Source organism: Ceratotherium simum, chromosome 8, assembly GCF_057802395.1.
Source record: "Ceratotherium simum simum isolate JZ-2026a chromosome 8, ASM5780239v1, whole genome shotgun sequence".
Lineage (NCBI taxonomy): Eukaryota > Metazoa > Chordata > Mammalia > Perissodactyla > Rhinocerotidae > Ceratotherium > Ceratotherium simum.
Window position 1 is genome coordinate 3,141,313 of NC_141907.1, and position 12,547 is coordinate 3,153,859.

Consider the following 12,547-nt stretch of genomic DNA (forward strand, 5'->3'; position numbering starts at 1 on the left):
ACAAAGTCACTTCCTCAGCCGCCCTCTCAGCTCCCGTTTAGCTCCTGCCCTCGCACCGCCCACCGTCACAGCAGCCTCCAGTCCTGCTGAGCCCCAGACGCCTCGGCCCTCGCCTCCGCCACCACGCCAGCCACTGCTCTTCGAGGCTCTCCTGTGCCACCCCGACATCCTTCTCCAGCCAGCCGCCAAAGAGCCCCTTCCAAAATGCACCCACCCAGGCGACCGCCCTGCTCAACGTTCTTCGCTGGCTCCCGCTGCTCCTGTGAGGCACCCAGCTCCCGGACGGGGCTGACAGAGGCTGGACTTGTGGCTCCTCAGTCTTGGGACCAGGCGCTCCGGACCCAGAAACTGCTCAGCCGCGTGTGCTGAGCCGAAGCCGGGGAGCTGCTGGGCAGTCGGCTGCTCCTGGATTATCAGCGCCGCGGCTGTGGACGCCGTCAGGTGCCAGACCCAGCCTGAGCCCTCCCCCTCCAGCCGTGAACGTACGGGCACCCTCATGCTGTCCCCCACCCCACGGAGCAAAGAAGTGTCCTGAAGGGTAGGCTGTCCCGGGGACTAGGAGTCTCTCCCCTGTCCTCCTGGTCCTCTGCCCTCCCCTTGGGCTGGTACATGCACCCTCTCTTTAAACAGTCCTGTCCCCTGTGTGGCTTCATTGTGGCCGTCAATCTCAACGCCCCCACTGGATGGCACTGGATGAGCATGTGACCGGGCATCTGTGGGGCCACATGCGGTGGACATAGCCGGCGACGACCCAAGTGCACCGAGTTGGGTCCCTCCTCAGAAGCGTCCGTATCGTGGAGGGAAGGGTGCTCTTGCTCCCTGTGGATTGAGGACGCGGATCCGGGGCTGCCCGCCACGTGGAGAGAGACTGTCTGCGTGAGGCGTGACGAGAGAGGCCAGCTCCCCGAGAGAGAGGAGGGGAGACGAGAGAGCTGAGAGTGAGTGAGAGGGGTGGGGGCAGAGGGAGGGTGGTGACAGCCGTGCCCAGACCACCAGACCCCCAGAGCCCTGCGCCCACCCATGGCCTTTCCCACTAGCGGCATCTGTGTTGCCTCGTGTCCCCGGGAATAGACGCCCTGGGTTCGTTTGTACCCAGATGGTGACATACGAGGAAGATGGCGGTGGTGACAGGCATTTCAGTCTCCCCGGTCCCCACATAAACGCAGGGCACATCGTTAGGGAAACTCAAAAGCCAGAGAAATTTACCCCTGAACTAGGGACACGGGACGCACATGAAGCCCGCTACACAAGTGGGTGAGGACAGGTGTCTGCAGGAGAAACAAGGGGACTGAGAGAGGCCTTGGACAGACAGACGGATGGACAGTGGGTGGACAGAGAGCCAGGAGCCTTGCAGGCACTCAGGACCCGCAGTGGCCCTGGGGGACAGCGGCTGCCGTGGGCAGGTCTGTCCCCCAGCAGTGGGTGAGGACAAGGGTCCATGAGGGGACAGAAGGGGCTGGTCCCAGGGCTCCAGGGCAGGGCAGGGCCCACATGGAGGAAGCTGCTGGAAGCTGCCTCACGACTGAGCCGGCCGGGCAGCAGAGACCAGGGAAGGAGGCTCCAGCCTGAGAGGGGAGGAGGCCGGAGCCAGGCCCCAGTGTCCACAGAGCTCAAGAAACTGTCCACATCAGCACGGGCACAGAGGAGAGCCAGGCCCCGGCCCGGGCAGAGTCGGCGCCACAGCCGCAGGGGAACGGGCCCCCCGGAGGACAGGCCCTCAGAGCAGCTCGAACCCCGGACCCTCGACTTCAGACGCACTGAAACACGCTCAGCTCGGACGTGATGGAACTCAGAGAAGGGCTGAAGTCAGGGACGAGGTGAGAGAAGTGGAAATAAAATTAAGAACCTTCGGGAACGGAGACGAGCCCACAACAAGCACCGCCGATGGCACTTTGCGTGACAGGAGGAGAACAGGAGGAGAGTTTAAAAATCACAGAGGACAACCAGGGGAGCAGCCTCGTGGGCCAAACGAGACCCTGGAAGGCCAGGGGACCCCGGACCCCGGACCCCGGCCGCCCGGAGCCGCACCAGCAGGGACCGGCCCCGCGCGGCTCCTGCACCACACTGCCCCCGGCTCCTCTGCTGGCTTGTGTGTGGGCTCCACGACCGCCCGTGGGGCAGGAGCAGGGGCCTCCCCGGAGCCTAGGGGCCAGCAGATGGCTGAGCAAGGCTCTGTCTCCAAACCCAGGTCCCCCAACACACCCAGAGAGCTGACCTGCCCCCCAAACACACCCCAGGCTCTGGGCCTCCCGTGCTGCCTGGGAGGAAGGAAACAGGGGGTCCCACCTGCTGCGTGGCTTGTCACAGTTGCGCGTCTCTGCGCGTCACTCCTCAGCCTGCCGTCAGTGCCATGGTGGTGGGGGTGCCAGCCCTGAATCAGCCTCCAGTTCAAAGCTGGCTCCCCACTTCCTGGCTGCGTGACCTTGGGCAGGCAGCTGAACCTCTCTGAGCCTCGTTTCCTCATGGGCAAAAAGGAGGCAATAATCCCTAAGAATAGCAGCTCGGATCTGCCGAGCGCTGACTCCAGTTACACAAAAGCTGAAAATCACAAACCTCGTGTACACATCACGTAGCCTTGAAAACGACCAGCTCCTGCCCGGTCTTGTCTCATGGAGCCCCATCTACTTTTTCCAAATGTAGGATCATTGTGCAGCAAATCCCAAACATCACATCGTTTCATCTGTAATAATTCAGTACATGTCACTAAAAGATCAGAACATAAATTCAATGCCAGAGTAACAGCTAATTTTTTAAAAAAAAATTCTTAATGGTCAAAAGTTGAGTTGATGTTCAGACTTTCCCACCACTGACTCATTTTTGTAGTTTGTTTAAATCAGGACTTAAGTAAGACCCATATGTTACAATTGAGACGTGTCCCCTAAGTGTCTCGTGACTATATAGGCTCCTCTCCATCATCCATGATGCATTTTATTAAACTTTTAATTGAAGTAAAGTCCATAAACTGAACATATCTGTGTATCACCCGCCAGGTCAAGACAGTGGACGTTAACATATCTCGGAAGCCATCTTCAAGTCCCTTTCCTAAACAAATAGATGCATTTTTTAAAAAGATCTTTAAAAATTATTTTAATTTTGATAAAATATACATAAATAAAGTTTACCATCTTAACTATTGTCAAGTGTCCAGTCCGTGGCATTAAGTACATTCACATTGTTGTGCAGCCATCACCACCATCCATCACCATAACTCTTTTCATCTTCCCAAACTGAAACTCTGTCCCCATTAAACAGTAACTCCCACCCCCCCTCCACAGCCCCTGGCACGTGCCATTCTGCTTTCTGTCTCTGTGAATTTGATGAATCTAGGGAGCTCATGTGCGGGAAATCATATCCACAGTATTTGTCCTTTTGTGACTGGCTTACTTCACTTAGCAGAGTGTCCTCAAGGTTCATGCGTGTTATGGCATGTGTAAGAACTTCCTTCCTTTTTATGGCTGAATAATGTTCCAGTGTGTGGATGGACCACATTTTGTTTATCCATCCATCTGCTGATGGACACTTGGGTTGCTTCCACCTCTTGGCTTTTGGGAGCAATGCTGCTATGAACACGGGTGTACAAATATCTCTTGGAAACTCTATTTTTCATCCTTTTAGGAATAGACCCAGAAGCGGAATTGCTGGTCATATGGTAACTATATATTTAATTTTTTGAGGAACATCCGTACTGTTTTCCACAGAGGCTGCACCATTTTACATTCCCACCAACAGCGCCCAGGGTTCTGATTTCTACACATCCTCACCAACACTTTATTTTCTATTTTTGTTTTGTTTAGTTTTTCTTTTTTTTTTTTTTTGCTGAGGAAGATTGGCCCTGAGCTAACGTCTGTGCCCATCTTCCTCTACCTTATCTGTGGGTCACCGCCGCAGCACGGCTGACGAGTGGTGTGTGTCAGCGCCCGGGATCCGATCCTGTGCAGCGCGGGCCCTGAAGCAGAGTGCATGAGCTTAGCCGCTGCGCCACGGGGCCGGCCCCTGGTCCTCCTGATGCGGCCACCCTCCTGGGCACGAGGTGGCGTCTCCTTGTGGTTGGATCTTCTTTTCCCTGATGACGGGTGACGCAGAGCATCTCATCACGCTTGTTGGCCAATGATGTAATTTTAAAGTGAGAAAAGCAAGCTGTAGAAAAGGGTTATAATATCTTTTTAAAAACAGACTGAAAAATCAATTACACCTGTCATTTCTAATGATTGTACAGAGAACACATCAGATTTTTAGTAGTGATCTCGTGGGGTGGGAGGAGGGACAGGGAGTGAGCAGAATCCAGCGCCCCCGGAACAAGGAGCCCACAGTGAAAGTGGCTCGTGTGGCACGACCACTGAGGTGAGGGTGGTGTCTCGTGGCTGCGTCCGGCCCGGCCCACCCCACGCGCTCGCCGAGCCCAGCAGCGGGAGCAGACGCGGGTCCCGGACGTGCTGGGCCTGCCCTGTCGGGTCGTGTGGAGGCCTCGGTGCACCGGACCTGGAGAGCGCCGGGGGCCCGGCAAGATCTCACAAAGCGCGTGCAGGTTAGCTTTATCCTATAATCTGCACAGAGCGAGACGCGCAAGCGTGGCCACCACACGGTGACGGTGCTCACCCAGGAAGGTGGACTTTCAGGAGATGGTCAGTTTGTCCCTGTACTTCCTCGTGTTAAATAAACATGACGAGCACTGTTATTTATATCATCGCACAAAGGAAGAGGCTCTTGGGTTTGGGGGAGCAGAAGAGCACTCGTTGCGGGTGCAACGGTTCAGGCAGAAGGGGGTTTGGAGCGGGGAACGAGTCAGGAGTGACAGCGAGGCTGGAGGCGGGGCCCCTGGTGGCATCCGCGCTTCTGTGGGTGTGGCCACAGGCTCGTCGCCTTACGGGCATCTAGGTACCATGGCATTTAATTCTCGCCTGGAGTTCTCACAGCCGGTACACGGCAGGGTCAGGGCCAGCGCCAGGGTTGGCGGACCCCCACCTCACCCTCATCTGCCTCCTCGGATCTTTGAGGGAGAGGATGAGCTTGCCGTCCAGCGCCGGGGGGGCAGAGCGCTGGGAAACACGTTCCAGCTCCGTCTGTGCGGGACTCCTCTCGCTGGAGCCGTCCAAAGGCCACGTGTGCCCCTGCGAGCACGTGGAGCTCGAGGCGGGGCTGCACAGGAAGCAGGAAGAAAAGGCGTGTTGTCAGGCCAGGGAGCAGCTTGACTCGTGACAACAGCAATCCCAAACCTCAGAGGCCAGCTCCACATCGGGCGCTGAGCGGGGACCGGTCCGGCGGTCTGGGTGCTCCCAGGATAACAAGAGACTCGTCCAGCTCAGCAGGAAGGAATTCGTGGGAATTAAGGTACAGCCCTGAGGATTCAACTCAGGGGCAGAAAGCATGAGCAGGAAAAGAGACCCAGGAGGTTCCCAGGGCCGTGGCACTGTGCGTGGGTGGGCAGGAGGCCTTGCCCCGGGAGGAACGATGTTCTGGGTCGAGTTTAGGTGGCACCCGGGGGTCACCAAGCAGAGTGGTCCAGCAGGTGGGGGCACTGAGTGTCTCAGGCTTGCATGAGGGTCAAGGCTGGAGATGAAGGTCAGTGCAGGTGGGAGGCTGGGTGGTGCAAGCCCCCCGGGTGGAGTATGCCCAGTGAGACAAGGTGAGAGCCCTGGAGAGACGCCTGCGTGTGAGAGGCAGGAGGAGAAGGAGCCTCAAGAAAGAAGGGGTGACGTGAGGGGAGAAAGCCATCAGGGGACCTGCAGCCAACCGAGGAAAGACCTTGAGGTTGGTGGTGCCGTGGCTCCAACTCCAGAGCGGCCGGGAGGAGGCGGCGGGAAGGGGCTGGTGCTGGTGCATCTTGGGACAGTGGTGTGGACACTTGACCTTCCCCTTGGAGGGGCGCCAGCACCTCAACATGCTTGTCACATCGGAGAGTCCCCACCCCCATGGACACTGTGGGAGGAAGAGCCTTCTCCATTATTGCACATCAACCAGGCAGCCTCCACCGTCAGACTTCCATCAGGAGCAACAAATAAAGGGGAAGGAGCAGCTGGAATCCCAACGGCGGAGCAGTTACACGACACGCTGGATTCTGGGCACAGTGGGGGCAGTGGCGCTGGTGGTGGTGGCCATGGCGGCCAGATGGAGTCCAGAACAGAGGCTGCGTCTGCAGCATGCAGCACCCACCATGACACTTCCAGGGGGAGCTGAGTGTCGTTCCCGGATGCCCAGATCTGGACCTGGTTTTCCAGCCTGTCTGCGAGTCTTTGAACTGCCCAACATCCCTCCTAACAACTCCTCTTCTGTTCAATTGGCCCAAGTTGGTTTCTATTGCTTTCAGGCGAAAACTACGGATATTAATGGAATTTGGTACCAGAAGTAGGGAGCCAGGAGTGAGAGTCACAAACTCTCAAATGCAGAATGGGCAGAAGGCAGGAAAAGTCGCCTTCCTGTCTGACTAACCCGTCGCCTGTTTAAATGTGGGGTGCACAGTGCATGCCCCCCGAGGCTGCAGTCCTGGGGAACTGTAGGGCGATGTCAAGGGGGTGGGAGTGGGCCACCTGTAACGGCTCTCCTAAGGGCCTTGAGAAAGCAATGGGCGGGGCTGGAATGACCCCCCACCCCGGGCACTAAGGGAAGCCAGAGGCTCGGAGCAGCAGCAGCTAAGATGGGGGAAAAGATGGGACAAAAGCAAGCCTGGTCTCCCACCTCCACCGGGAGCCTCTGTGGGGCGTCCTCTGCGAACATGGGGACAGTCCGGCCGGGAGGATCAGAGTGTGGAGACGGGATGGGGAGCAGGCCGTGCCCGGGAGGCTGCAGGGCTTGGGATGGAAGGCGAGGTCCAGTCAAGATCTCTGGCTGAGGCCGTTATCCCGAGGGGTCGACTGGACACGTGGACCGGCAGCTGCTGAGGCTGTGCGGGAACCGGGGTGGCAGAGAGACCCTGAGCCAGAAGGGCGACCACCCGAGAGGCTCGTCCTCCCTGCTAGTGGGGGGCAGGCCAGACCAGGCGGCGGGGGGCACTCCCCCAGGCGCAAAATGTAAGGGGACCTCCAAACACTCACTCCTCAGAATAAATAATCTGTTAATGCAACGCGATATAAACCAAAATTAATGCACACAAATCCCCGAGGAACAAAATGTCAAGATTTTAAATACGGACAAAGACAAGGCAGGGTTTAGGGCAAGTGCAGTCAGATCTTTATTTAAAATATTGATATTTTCTTCACTGCAGATATTTTTGCATTAATTTTGGTCCTTCACAATATTGCACTAAAATATCATTTATCTTGCTCACTGAGGTTTTTGGTGCCCCCTTCAATTTTGCACCTAAGGACAGACTCACCCCCTGGCCCCGTTCCTGGTCCTGCCACGGGGCCTGCTGCAAGAGGAAGGGCTCCGAGCAGGTGTGTGGCCCCTCCGACAGGCTCTCTCCACGAGGCCAGCCCGGATGTGGCCCTGAGAGTGTCGGTCAGCGGGAGCCCTTCCCCCGCCCAGCCTGTGAGGAGAGGTCTCTGGGCTTTCCCGCAGAAGGAAGGACCTCCCTCCACTGAACGTGGCTGTGTGCACCTGACCCTGCCCTGTGACACTCCTTGCAGCCATGAGGGCCGCTCGGTGGCCACTGAGCATGGGGAGCAGAGAGGAAGGACCCAGGTCCTCAACGGCCTCCCCGGGGCCTCCCCCTGCCTGGGGACTTGGTGCTGGGTGACCTCATGAATGACCTTATTTTTGAAGATAGTTCAGCTGTGGTTTTCCATCATTCACCCCAGGATCTCTCTGGCTCATGACGGCGAGGAGGGCTCGCACCTGGAACAGCCGTCTTCCCAAGAACATTTGTAGGCTGTGAGTGCCCACGGGAGGGTTCACGAGGTGTGTGGGTTCCGGGTAGAAGAGCAGACCTCCCCTGAACACCTCGGAGTTCCAGGCTGCATGGGGTGCTCTCCTAGACTCAGCAGGGCCAGGTGCCCCCGGGGAAATTTCAGGGTGTTCTTGGTTGTCCTGATGATGAGATTCAACTGTCCATTAGAGGTCGGGGTCCCAGGAAGCTGGACGAGGCCCCATTATGGAGCAGAGTCCCTCGTTCCACAAAACTTCTCAAATGCCACGAGGTATTTCTTGTGGGGGAAAATCCTGTTGATGAACCTAGAAACAAACTCTACTTTACAAACAAACACTGAGTACTTTTTTAGAGCTTTAATATAAGCTGAGTTTCCTGGGAACATAGCTATTATGTAAATTGAGGAAAGACAGAACTTGATTATTCCGGCACTTTCAAGGAGTTGAGACCATTTCACCAGAATTGAAAATGTCACCAACGGCTACCCTGCTGCCGGCACTTGGGTCTCAGACGTACCACACCTGTGCCGTCTGCACCTCGGCCCCCCCAGCATCTACACACTGAAACGCAGATTTTAAAAAATTATAACTCATTTTCTTTTCATCTCCCCTTTGTACTATACTTAGGGCATTATATTGCCTTTTAAAATTTATTTGTGTGATAGATTAAACCCCTTATTTCATTTCAGGATTATAATCTAATCTAGAAGAAAGGAATGTATGAAGATAATTTTTAAAAATTAGTACGTACAATATTGAATAAAGCCCCATTTCCAGAGCGTCCACTGTGTGCCAAGGACTGTGGCAGGGACACACACCACCTCAGTCCTCGCAATCCCGCAGATGGAGGCAGAGCATCCGGATGAGAAAACCAAGACACGGAGAGTGAATGCGGGGGTGGTGAGCTGGGGATCCCCCTGGGCCACCTCAGACACAGTTACATGGGACACAACCATCGCAGCCGTATTTGCCCAGAGCAGAAATCAGACACAGGACGGTTTACTTAGGACTGCCCCGAGCAGGCGACGTCCCTCCCTGACGCCCTGTCTGCTTTGAGAGAGGACACCTGAGGATCAGGTTAATGCTGGAGCAGAAGGGGCCATACATCTTCCTGCAGGAAGACCCCATGGAGACTCGCCTGGGCCCCGAGACCTCGCAGCCCTTGAGAATGACAAGACTGGGCGTTTTCGCCTTCTCTCCCCTGATGGATCCACTGACCTTCCCAGCCAGATTAACCACTCTCCGACTCTCTCTGGCAACAGTCTTCACCACAGCTGTGGGAGTTGGCATGCCAGCCCCCAGACAGTCTGCAGACAGACCGGTGCCCACAGGAGGCTGCAGTAGCCCTGGTGCCTTGGGCCAGCTCTTTGAAGCAAACACTGTTTTCCACAAGAGTCCTCATATCTTTTTTTTCTTTTTTTATATCATACATTTATTATGTCAATTTGATTATCATAATAAAAATCATTTGGGAACAACTGACAATAGAAGTCAGTAGAAAAAATTCAGGAATAATGAATCATCCTGAAATGAATTATAGCAATGCTTTGCTACTTTTCCCCAAATAGTATTTGTCTTGTAAAAATAGATTATCTTAGTTTGCAAGGAAAGGATACACACGAAACTACCTCTATGATCAGGACTTGTCAAAAGGGTCCCTGGAGACATAAGTGAGCTTGAAACCGCCAGCCAGCACAGTTGTTTCTGTCAGTTCCTTCCATTGCTGCAGCTCTGTTGTTTGGTGCGTGCACATTTAGGATTGCTATGTCTTTGTGGTGGAGTGATCTTTTTATTTTTTTAATTTTATTTTTTGTATGTGTGAGGAGACCAGCCCTAAGCTAACATCAGTTGCCAATCCTCCTCTTTTTGCTGAGGAAGACTGGCCCTGGGCTAACATCCGTGCCCATCTTCCTCTACTTTATATGGGATGCCGCCACAGCATGGCTTGACAAGTAGTGCATTGGTTCGCACCCGGGATCCGAACCTGTGAACCCCAGGCCGCTACAGCAGAGTACGCGCACTTAACCACTACGCCACCGGGCCAGCCCCTGGAGTGATCTTTTTATCATCACATCATTACATTATGTGCCTCCCTGTCCCTGGTACTTTATTTGTTCTGAAGTCGACTTTATCCGATGTCAATGTTGTGTGCACACTGTCGTATGATATTGACGTGGTCACTCCTGCTTTCTTCCAGTTGGTGTTTTCATGATATATCTTTTCCACCCCTTCACTTTTAACATACCTTTCATTATGTTTGAAGTGTGTTTCTTGTACACAGCATGTATTGGGGTTATGTTTTCTTGTCCCCTCTGCCAATCTCTGTCATTTAATTGATGTATTTAGACCATTTGCATTTAATGTTGGTGTGAATATGTTAGGGCTTAAGTCTGTCATATTAGTTTTTGCTTTCTATTTTTCCTTTCTCTGTTTTCTTTTTCCTACTTTCCTTTGGGTTCCTTGAACATTTTTTGAATTCCATTTTGATTTATCTACGGTGTTTCTGACTGTGTCTCTTTGTACAGGTTTTTAAGTGGTTGCTCTAGTTATCACATTCTATACACATTGCTTCTCACAGGCCACTGCTGAGATCATGAAGTATAAAACCCCTTTAGGTTCTTTTACTGTCCCTCATTTATAATATAATTGCCTTAAATATCTCCTCCACATGCATTGAGAATCACATCAGACAGTGTTATAATTTTTGCTTCAACTGTCAAACGTGATTTAGAAAACTCAAGAGGAGAAGGAAGGCCTGCAGTATTTACACATGCTTTTCTTATCATGTTTTTTCTTTCTTCTCCATGTTCCAAGGTCTCTTATTTTATTGTTTCCCTTCTGTTTGGAGAATTTCCTTTAGCCATGCCAGTAGGATAGGTCTGCAGATGACAAATATCCATAGTTTCCTTCATCTCAGAAGGTCTTGATTTCCCCTTAATTCCTGCAGGATATTTTCTCTGAGTGTAGAATTCCGGGTTGACAATTCTTTTTTTCAGCATGGTTTGTGATGAGAAATCTGCTGACATTCAAATCGCTTTTCCCCCTTGGTAAGATATCATTTTTCTCTAGCTGCTTTCAAGATCTTTTCTTCATCTTTGATTTTCAGAAGTCTGACTGTGATGTGTGTTGGCACGGATTGATTTGGGCTTATCCTGTTTTGGGTTCATGTGTCTTGAATCTGTGGGTTTATGTCTTTGCTAATCTGGGAGCAGAGCCTGGCCTGGGAGCCCTGCCCTTCACCATGCGCCACCTGCCTCCTCCCTGGTGCTCGGGACGTGCAAGACCTTGCAGGCCCACCAGGGCTCTGGCTGCAGCCCTCACAACCTTTCATTTTGGAGGCTGAGAGACACGTGGTGCCAGCATGAGGCAGGGGACAGTCCTGTACCTGGGAAGCCCTCTGACCCAGCTGGGTTTCCACATTCAGCTGTGGGGGCCGTGCAGATGCAGGACCGTGACAGCAGATGGGAGAGTGCCAGAGCAGGCAGCCCGGCTGGGGAGGGGCTCCTGCTGCCTGAGCCCCTCCATCACGGCACATCTGCCCCAGTTTTGCCCCTGCCATGTCTGTGTCATCGCCCCACCCACCTCTGAGCAGGGAAGTGAGAGCAGAGAAAACCCTGACTGAGCCTGAGGCCCCTGCGTGCAGGAGCTGCCCAGTGAATGCCCAGTGAAGGAAAGCATGCATGCATGAACAGGGAAAGCAAGCAGACAAACGAGCCAACAAACTGGAACCAGGAGGGAGAAGCCCCAGGGAGCGTGAATCAGCTGCAGGGGCCAGTGCTCCCTGGCTGCTCGGTGATATCCCCATAGCAGTGCCCAGCACGTGACTATTTACTGAGCCGAAGGTCACCAGCGTTGGCCTCGGGATTCTCATCCCAAAGAGACCACACAGCCTCGTGGAGCTGGACGCCTGGCGCCACACGCTGCTCCACCACGTACCACATCAGCCAAGTCCCATCCCCTCCCTGGGCCACCTGGGAGAGGATGACAGCACCTCATTCATTGTGAGTGTGAACCAAGGCCATAGAGCTGGAGCATTTAGGACGGTGCTGGGCGCACAACAGGCCTTGTGTGACATGAGCCATTGTCACGTGCCTCCTGGGTGAGATGGAACACGCTGGCCGGCAGACCACCAGCCTCATTCTGCAGCCGAGGAAATCGAGGCTCAGAGAGGCTAAGCCCCTGTCTGAGGTCACCCAGGAATAAATACTAACCGAGCCCCGTCTGTGTGCCAGCCCCGCACTGGCACCGATGCTGCAAAAGTGAACTGGGCCGCCCCACCCCACCTCGCACTCTCTTCCCTCCCCCGGTCCCTGTAGCAGGAGGCAGGGGACTAACATTTGGGGTCCAGATATGTACCAGGCAGTGGGCTGGGGACATTGTAAGTGGCGGCTCATGCAGCCTCTGCAATCCCTCCATGGTTGGAATGTGCTAGAATCTGTTCATCTTTCGGCCTGTTCGCACGCAGCTGCCTGCTGCTCGGACCTGCCGGCCATTGGGGCGGCCGTGGGAGGAGGAAGAGACCCTGAGGGGGACCTGCCCTCATGTCCCGAGGACAACCAAGCTTGGAGCGGAGGAAACCACCATCAGAAGAGCCCCAGGAAGCGCTGGGTCTCACGTGCCCCTGTCGGGGGCGGCTTCTGGCTTCTCTCCTCTGCCTTCTGCCTTGGGGAGCTGGGTGCTCCTGTGATGCTCAGAAATTGGCCCGGTTAGCAGGCAATGTGCTCAGCAAGCTCCACAAAACTCCTAA